General features: G+C 46.5%; 1 protein-coding gene across 3 annotated transcripts in view; it reads left to right on the top strand.

Annotated features, from left to right (window-relative positions):
• Positions 1-9,693, top strand: part of ralgps2 (Ral GEF with PH domain and SH3 binding motif 2) — a 119,491-nt gene that overhangs the window by 30,047 nt on the left and 79,751 nt on the right. For all 3 annotated transcript variants that reach the window (XM_076277974.1, XM_076277972.1, XM_076277973.1), the window contains exon 2: positions 7,956-8,053. The gene's annotated coding sequence lies outside the window, so the exon portion shown is untranslated. The remainder of the gene's footprint in view (positions 1-7,955; positions 8,054-9,693) is intronic.

Below are 9,693 nucleotides of genomic sequence, written 5' to 3'. Positions count from 1 at the left end.
AGAGATCAGCGGGCTCTGATATGAGGAGGAGGAAGAGTGAGTTTCAGGCTAGCGGGCTCTGATATGAGGGGTTTTATATGAACTCCAAAGCAATGAAAGCAGTCTGGACAGACTCAAGGCCCCGCTCAGATCCTGTTTATATATTGCAGCATGGGTCCACGCTTCCTGGTAACACGCACACACATACGCACACACGTACACACAGAGTTACTCTGGCAACCTGGAGAGCACCTCCATATGCAGCATTCCACACACACACACACACACACACACACACACACACACACACACACACACACACACACACACACACACACACACACACACACGATCCAGACATAATTCCACACTCTACATCCAGCCAGACATATCTTGAGCACTTACTCACACACACACAGACACACACACACGCACGCACACACACACACACACACATTCTGGATATACAAACACAATTAAGCGATGACACTTTTACTCATTCATGCCTTCACACACTAACACGTGCACCCAACCCCATTCATAAACCCAACCACGGTCTCAGACATGCCCGCTTACACAATCTGACCCATGAGTGCTGCGCACACACACACATTAATTACTACGTAATCTCGCCTAATCCTTTCTAATACGTTAAAAGTGGTATTTGGGCATAACATGAAATCGAGTGCTAGCAGATCTGACATGTCTTAATGGTGTGTTCTGTGTGTGTGTGTGTCCAACTAAACTGCGCTTGGCGAGCCCCACAGGCCAGCGATCGCAGTGTCACATTAAAGAGCTCCTCACAGATCGATGTTTCCCTCCGAAGCACTGTTGTGGCTGACGTGACATTGCTTTCATGTCACAAGATAAAGCTACTGAGCTGTCAGCCCGCCCCTCTCCGAGGTCTGCTTTCTGTCTCTTCTCTCAGCCAAGTGGAATTATGGTCAGTGTTCTGCTCTCTGGTCAGTTGATGAGGCAGGTCTCTCCTGTTCTTCATTTCCTTTGTAAAGACCAATGGAAATGGAGACGCATGCTGTGAAGGGAGGATGAGGGAGTGACCGCGTGTGTGTGTGTGTGTCGTCTGTGTGTGAGTGTGTGTGTGTGTGTGTGTGTGTGTGAGTGAGTGTGTGTGTGTGCATGTGTGTGCATGTGGCTGTTGTCTGTGTGTGAGTGTCTGCCTTCCGCTGCCAAGGGAGAGATGATTATGCTGATGAATTCCCCTCCTGGGGAAGTCCATACACATTCTTTGTCCCTAACAATGTCCTCCACAAGATTTACACACACACACACACACACACACTTACTTACTTTCGCACAGCCAAATGCACATTGGCCCCCCATGGGATCGATCCAATTCACTTTAACCTGCTGTGTGACTACATGTATCGAGCTGTGTGTGTGAGAGTGTGAGAATAGAGCATTTATCGACCTGCTTACCATTGCAGTCCAGCCTGCTGATGCAGGCACCCTGGTGTGTTTAAGAATACAATATGTGTGTGTGTGTGTGTGTGTGTGTGTGTGTGTTTGCGTACACATACAAAGTTGCAAATGTGGTGCACGGATGCAAAGTTGACGCTTCAGTGACCCATATACTTCCATTCATGTAGGATTACTCTCTTTAAAGGCCACACCTAAAAAACAAACAAAAAAAAACAGCTATTAGACTAATTGACCTGTGATGGTCATCACACACACCCCTCTCTTAATGCTCTGTCCAGCATTTCGATCACAGCACTCCGCTGATACTAACCTGAAGCGCACACACACACACACACACACACACACACACAGAGAGAGCTGCTGAGACCCTGTTCCTGTTGCACTGCGGCCCACTTCACACTTCCCCCACAAAGCTCTGGTCTGCGCTGTACAGCGGCGACTTGCAGACCTGCTGTTGCCAAGCCTTAACCTGCATCACAGCTGCTGCTGCACCACAGGATGCATTCAACACACACACACGCATGCGCATACACACACACACACACTGAAGCGTCTTTGTGTATAACTAGGATTAGTGCTGCCACTAGGTTCAAGTACATAGATCCTATGGTGGTATAATTCATTAGTGTACCTACAGAGTGAATGCATGTGTGTGTGTGTGTGTGTGTGTGTGATGTGAAAACCTGCTTTAGTACACAGTGGTGAGCAGGAGTGCTGTGTAATGAGGACAAGTGTTAAGTCTCTAAATAAACCAGTGCTTGAGATTATGATACACTTGGCGTGTGTGTGTGTGTGTGTGTGTGTGTGTGTGTGTGTGCGTGCACAATCACTACCCTCTGTTAACAGAGCAGGATTGTTTGCATGTCCTTGCTTGACCCACCCACACACAGAGACACACGGTCTCCCAGCAGTGGTGACGAACAACAGCAATGCCGTTTTAATGATGCCCTGCTCGTTGACGTCGGCGCCGTGCGATTCGGCTCCTTATGGAGTCTGGCCTGGAGCGGGAGCTGTAATTGGCCCACCTCGTTCAAGAGGCCACGCGGACGGCCGCTGTTTGTCATCTGGCGCGACAAAAGCCCGTGACTCCCATTATGACTGTCCGTCCTTCAAGGAGGCAGCGGGTCACCTGACGGTGATACGGCAGTGCCAGACGGGTGGGCGTGGGCATCGGCCTGGGCAGTGGTGGCAGTAGAGGAAAAGAAGAATCCCAGCTCTGGCATTGACTCGTGCCCTTTACTAGAAGCGGATTCAGTGCCATCACTACACATGCGAGGCTATCTACTGGCCATCTGTGACCGGACGAGATGCCCGCTGTGCTGCCCAGTGTCTGTCTGGCACCATTTAAACAGGGATGGCACTTCCCCTCCTCTCCTCCTTCCCTCCTCTCATCCCTTCTCTCTCCTCCCCGTCTCTCCTCCTCCCCTCCTGTTCTCCTCTCCTCCTCCCTTCTCTCTCTGTCTGTCTCTGTCTCTTTGGCTGCTATCTCAGCCTTCTGTTTCTGTGCAGATTGTACAGTCTTAGAGAAGGTGTTATCACCCCTCATCTCTCTATCTTGCTCTCTCTGTCCCCCCCATCTCTCTCTCTCTCTCTCTCGCTCTCTCTCTCTCTCTCCTCCATGTTTCAATCTCGTCTTCTCTCCCTCTTCATTCTCACACACTACCTTGTCTGTGCCTGAAATAAACCTCTGTTGTCAGTTACAGAGTCTGTCTGACACATACAGAACCCTCTCCATTTCTTTTTTTTTTCCCTCCCTCTCCTCCACCTCCTCCTTTCATCCAAAACTCTTACAAAACTCTCTCTGTCTCACTCACTCCCTTCCTCCCTCAAACTCCCACATAAGAGAGGAGAAGCAGGTGACCTCATTTTTTCCATTTCTGCGTCTGTCTCTCATCGGCTGTCCGCCTTTGTCCCCCGGGGGATACTCATAGTGGACAGACAGCTTGCTGCGCTGGCTGCCAGGGAGAGAGAGCGAGCGAGAGAGAGAGAGGGAGTGAGGGATGAGAGGTGGCGGAGGAAGAGAAAGGGAGAGATGAAGGATGAGTGAACGGCAGGGATGACAAGAGCACAGGGGCTCCCGCACACGAGAAAGAGGAACATGTGGCCGTGTGCAGAGCAAGGAGTACAACAGCCGTCTGTAAACACATCGCTCACACACTGCCTGGCCCGCCCATTGTGTAACACCCAGGAAAGACACCAACACACACACACACAGTCATTTTAGTATGTCGACATGTGCACACACATGGTCTACACACTGACTTGATATTTATTTTGAAAAGTAGTTGTGTTTTGTGGATTGCACACAATCTTTTAAGAACACACCATGGAAAAAGCTCCAAAGCATGAGTAGGAGAAAAAGAGAAAGAAAGAAAAAGAGAAGAGGCTGAAAGAAAAGCATGATTGAGAGGAGAGGAGAGAGAGGCCTGCATCCCTTTAGGCTTAGTCATTATTTTAGTTTCACTTCCTCTGCAACAGGTCCCAACAGGAGACTTCCTCCTCCTCCTCTTCCTCCTCCTTCATTATCCATCCATTCCTTCATCTGTCCACCCACCTGCACTCAATGGCCTTCGTTTTCATTTATCACCACCTGCCTGCCAGCACCCTCTATCTCTCTTTTTCTCTTCTCTCTCCTCTTCTCTCACACATTCTCTTTCCCTCTCATTCTCTCATTTTCTTTCTCACATTCTCTTTCTCTCACACGTTCTCCTGCTCTCTCTCATTTTCATTCTTTCTTTCTCACACATTCTCTCTCTCTCTCTCTCTCTCTTTCTTCCTTTTCCCTCTCACTCTACTTTTCACTCCAGCTTACCTTCTCTCTCAAACGAACACAAACCTTCACACATTTGCACTCTAACGTAGACACAAACATGAATTGCATAGATGTATAATAAAAAAGGGTCAAAAGAGAAGCCATTATTAAAAATGAAAAGAGTCCACTTATGTCAAATGTGACCGTTACATGGAGAAGTCATGGCGTCTTGTCCCAGCCTGAAGCGTTCTCACGGGGGGTGTTTGTGAGACAGAGCGGTCATCCCCTGTCATTAGGCCTGTGTGCTTGGCGCTCTCGGTAAACTCGCCGCCTCCGAGGATTGTGGGAAGAGGCCTGCAGCCTGATCCCTGTGGACAGGAGGGCAGGAAACCAGAGAGCAGCTCGACTGGGAAACCTTCCCCATAGCTGTGTGTGTGTGTGGGGCCTCGTATCTTGCCATTCCTCTCTCTCTGACACTCAAACGTAAGTCAAGTCAACTTTATTTTATTTTAATGTGTTTTATTTTGATTCTGTTCTCTTCCCCATCAGCTGGTAAAGTGGTCCAGAAGTGCCTCAGTCACTCTTAAACTGCAGCTGTGAAGTTGCGCCATTAGAGTGGTCGCGTCACATCGCCCAGCGGTTCGCCGGCACAAAATTGCCCATCGTCACACCGCACATTTCAGCTGAAAATCTCCATCTTCCGTCTTCATATGCAGTCGTTGTCTCCAGCACCATTTGCTGTCTCCACCAGCAGGACGGCTGGATTTCTCTCATCTCTTTTCCACTTCTTTTATTCTGTTTCTTTGTTGTTTTTTGTTGAGTTGTTTTGGAAGAGTGCTCAAACGCTCTCATCACCATGGCAATCCCATGGAAACCAGACTGCAAGCGATTGTGAAGCACTGAACTGGAGGGCCTACATTGTCACGCTGGGGGGGGGGGGGGGGGGGGTTGGCAGGCCCACTGTGTGGCTTGCTGGTCGCTGTGTCCGCTATTCCAATGTGTGTGAGGATGCGCAGAAACACAAAGGTGAAAAGTACTTGACCCGCTGTAATCCACTCAAACGTCCACACATAACCGGCATCAGAAGCCTCACTGTGAGGACAGGTTCGGCTCGGAGTTGCTGGTTTTTGCCTGGTGCCTCGGTAACCGAGACATTTGGCATTAGGAGATGTAGACTTCAAGGGCCGGAATATAGTCCTGCCTTTTTGTCCCACGCGTGCGGCACGTGGCGAGAATTGCGTCACCAACGTGGTGTGTGTGTGTGTGTGTGTGTCGTGGGGGGGGGTGGGGGGTGTTGCGAGACTCCCAACATATGTGGCCGCGCGTCAATGACGCACGTTATGTGCATGGAGGAGTATGCCACTTCCTTAAGTCTCCTGCTACTGTTTTCACCCTCTGGAAGAGCTCCAACTGCAGATGGAAATTGGTGCTAATGAAATTGGTCAGTCTACCAACTGTGCTGTCTGTAGGCTTAATTCTTGAGTTTTGAATGAGTGTCAGTGAGCCACATTGAGAGTGAGCAAACACCGTCAGCATTTGCCTTATTCTGCTCACAAACCTCTCCTCTGTCATCACCCAGTGGGGAGCTGGAGAGTTGGGTCAACATCTTCATTTGATATACTGCAGAGCACGTTGTTTTCAACAAGGATTTGGAGTTTTGGCATTTTCATCTTGGTTCTCAAGTGCAGTGCATTTGAGGCCTTTTTATGGCTACAGTGGTCTCTCTCTCTCTCTCCCTCTCTCTCTCCCTCTCTCTCTCCCTCTCTCTCTCCCTCTCTCCCTCTCTCTCCCTCTCTCTCCCTCTCTCTCCCTCTCTCTCCCTCTCTCTCCCTCTCTGTCTCTCTCTCTCTCTCTCTCTCTCTCTCTCTCTCTCTCTCTCTCTCTCTCTCTCTCTCTCTCTCTCTCTCTCTCTCTCTGTCCTAAATCAGTCGCGGTTGTGAATTCCCCGAAGGCCAAGTGTTGCCCTGTAGGCCGCGCTGCCCTCTCCCAAGTGACCCTCATGTGACCCTGGCTTTAAACTGCGTGACTCCTGTGCAGGGTCACATCTGAAACCTTTTCCCCCTCTCACACACGCTGGCTCTCATCCCCCCTCACACTCTCAAGTCACACACTCACATTCTCTCTCTCTCACCTCTCTCCTCTCTGTCTTTTTATGGTCCTCTGGCTTAGTCACATTTATGAAAGAAAAACACTTATTAAAACTCGTTAATTATTATGTTATTATTTTTATTGTCTCAAATACACATGCATGCCTGTGCACACACACACACACACAAAATCATCTCAGTCCATTCTTTTTGACATTTGTACCCATACACTCATGCTGTCTCCCATTCTGTCTGTCTTCCTCAAGCCCCCCCCCACACACACACACACACGTACACACCACATGCTCACAAATGCTCCCTCACATACAAGTGCTCCTTTGTAACACTGGCAGTAGCTGTAATCAATCCTCTCTAGTTACATTTTTCTCCCCATGGTTTCAAACAGCTGATTGTGGATCTGTCACTCCTATGCTGGTGCAAAACTTAACCACTTAATACCTAATATGAAAACAGGTCCTGGATCATTATGAAAGTACAGACAGTTTTGCAATTGTCCATTTAGCTCTCTGCCCACAGCTGGTAAGAATGTTTGCAAATGTCTGACTCCCCCTTGTGGTGGACATTGGTCAGCATTTGCAGCGTTACTGAATGGATGTGTCTGTGTGTTTTCTTCTGAAAAAGGAAGAACGTGGCAAATGTCTTTTGTTGGGACTGAGATGCCATTGAAACATGCACAATGATTGCTTCTCTTGGTGTAAATGACCACTGAGTTGGAGTTAAGCAGTATGTGGTAGCTTTGATTCATTTATGTTGGTCATCTGGCTTCTTTTTAACCATTTCTCTGTCAGATAATTCTGTGATGTCTTGCGGTCATTGGGACTCATTCATCAACCGTTCTTACGAAGAAATATGTTCTTAACCCACTTAAGCAGTTTTTACGATTAAGATTCTGGCATTCACCAATGTTGTCTTGTTATTAGGTAAGAACAGAATCTACAAAAACTCGAGCACTCTTTTGAGAACTGACTTGTTTGTGCAAAATAAAGGGTTATTGCATTTTCATCATTTCTGCAGGTGTAAAATGTAATAGAATTATAATACATATAATAATTATAATTTATTATAATTATTTATAATGATAAAATATATTACACTATTTTACAAAGCATTAAGGTATTTTAAAACAAATAAACACAACCAATAACACTCACTTTTTATACTAACTACTAAATATAACGACTATATAACGAATTTACTGTTTAATTCCTGCAGCAGTGTTTTCACTTCACAGCATGTGTTCTATAGGCATACGGTAATCAAATTGACTTGCTCAATTAGTGTATAATATATGGTATGCCTCAGTCTCAATTTGTGTGCACACGGCCCTGCAGTATCATGCCCTTTTATGGGGATTTAGATGCTAATTAAGAACAATTGGCACGCCCTGTCAAAATGGGGAAAAAAAGAGATTCAGATAAGAATGAAACTGCGACCGATTCTGAGGTTTAAGAACACCTTTGTTCTTAAGGAGGTCTTACGATAACTCTTAAGTAGATTCACAAAGTTAAGAAAATTCTTAGAAAGATGGAAAGATGTTTGTAATTCTGTGATGTGCTTATTTGTTAGCTGGGAGAGAAGCTGGGTTCGAATTCTGTATATTGAACGTCTAATCATGATTCTCTCTCTTTCTCTCCTGCTTTCTCTCTTTCTCTCTCTCCCTCTCTCTCCCTCCTTAGGTATTGACAGACGTCTGGCGTGACGATACCGTGAGCAGTGTTTCGGAGGAGAGCAGAGTCTAGCACATGCTACGTCACGATGCTCATCTGACACACAGGTAGATGGGCGCTTGGGGGACAGCAGTGGCTGCTTCTCACCTGTGAGAAAGGGAAGTGTGTGTGTGCGAGGAATATGTAATAAGAGGCAAATCTTCCCTCAGTGTGTGTGTGTGTGTGTGCGCGTGCGTGTGTGAGCTTGGGCCTGGTGTTGGGGAGAGACTTATTTGTATGCATGCTGCTCAAATGCTATATGAGGAATGATACAATTCTGGATTTATTAGGTGTGTGTGTGTGTGTATGTGTGTGTGTGAATACGTGAGTGAGAGGGTTTAATTAGGATTACAGAACGGCTGACACTTAAAGCCCCACGGAGTCGAACGAACACCTGTTTACTATTAGACACACGTTCACATACACACACGCTCTCACACACACAGAGACATAAGGGCTTAGACACACCTGTCCCCAGAAGTTCACTTCCAAAACACACAAACTCAGACATACTCCTTTTCGCGTGTGCGTGTGCGTGTGCGTGTGTGTGTGTGTGTGCGCGCGTGCGTGCGTGTGAGATGGGGAGAGACAGAGACACACTATGGGCGTGTCTCATTTCAGGGGCCGCATGCTTCGGAGCATTCGTGCTACCTAGCACTGGTCTTCTGTGACCGCATAGACCGGACCTGGCTGGACCAACGTTTTTTTAAATGGGACGGTCTAGCCCAAAAGAACGCCCTGTTACGTCATGAGCCCAAGTAGGCCTACTGATCTTTCTAACTCATGTTTGTGAAAAGCATCCTTTCAGATCAACGTGTTACGTTTAATGTATAGGCTACAATAATATGAACTAGGCTAAATGAGTGAGAGCAATCATCAATCCATTCGAATTATTAAAAAAAATATACAATTATGCAAGTCCTTCCAAACTAAAAGGATTGATTTTTTTTAGCTGCTGCTCCTTTCCCTATCATTTAGCATGTTTACATTGATTCATTTAGCAGACACTTATCCTAAGAACAACATTCAGGCTACAGTGCAAAGGAAACATTATCAAGGAATTAATTGCGGCATCTGCAATATTAATTTATTATAAGACTAGTAAAAATGTGATAGGAGGGTACATGCCCATCTCCATGCCCATGTCCATCTCCAATTTTAAATAATTTGTTCACCCACCGGCTAACAAGCAATCACACAACTGTCGCATTACTTTTCAAGAGGCTATTTCAAAGGGAGTTGGATTCATGTGAGTAGCCTTGGCCTTTTTCTCTCTAGCCTGGTTAAAACCAAACTTTAAAGAGGTAGGTGGGTATGGGCAGCGTAATTTCCTTCTCTGATTGCTGACATGTAGGCTAATTTCAAAAACTTAGGAGGGAATATCAACAGTTATGGTAGCCTGGCTAGGACAGCAGGGTAACGTATAGCCAGACAGCTGTGATCGGTTGAGTAGGCCTATAACTTATGGTGGTGACTGTAGCTAATGGTCGTTTGGACATATCTGATTAAATGCATAACATTGCACTTTGTCTTACTTGTTAACTGACCTGGCTTGTAGACCGATACGTTTTTCCAACTGCAACGTTGACAAATATCTTTGTGGTTCAGCTGATGAGCATCCATTTAGCAGGTTTTCATCTCTTGCTGTGTGTTGTTGTAGGGCTAGATGCCTTTCATTATCTCGATCATTTAATTTAAATGTTATTAA

Source organism: Alosa pseudoharengus, unplaced genomic scaffold (assembly GCF_046254945.1).
Source record: "Alosa pseudoharengus isolate Yale_2024_CS ecotype anadromous, Long Island Sound unplaced genomic scaffold, YU_APseudo_1.1 YU_APseudo_1.1_scf_11, whole genome shotgun sequence".
In the NCBI taxonomy this organism is placed as follows: domain Eukaryota; kingdom Metazoa; phylum Chordata; class Actinopteri; order Clupeiformes; family Clupeidae; genus Alosa; species Alosa pseudoharengus.
The sequence above is the reverse complement of the archived record's forward strand: the minus strand, read 5'-3'. Positions and strand labels throughout refer to the sequence as shown.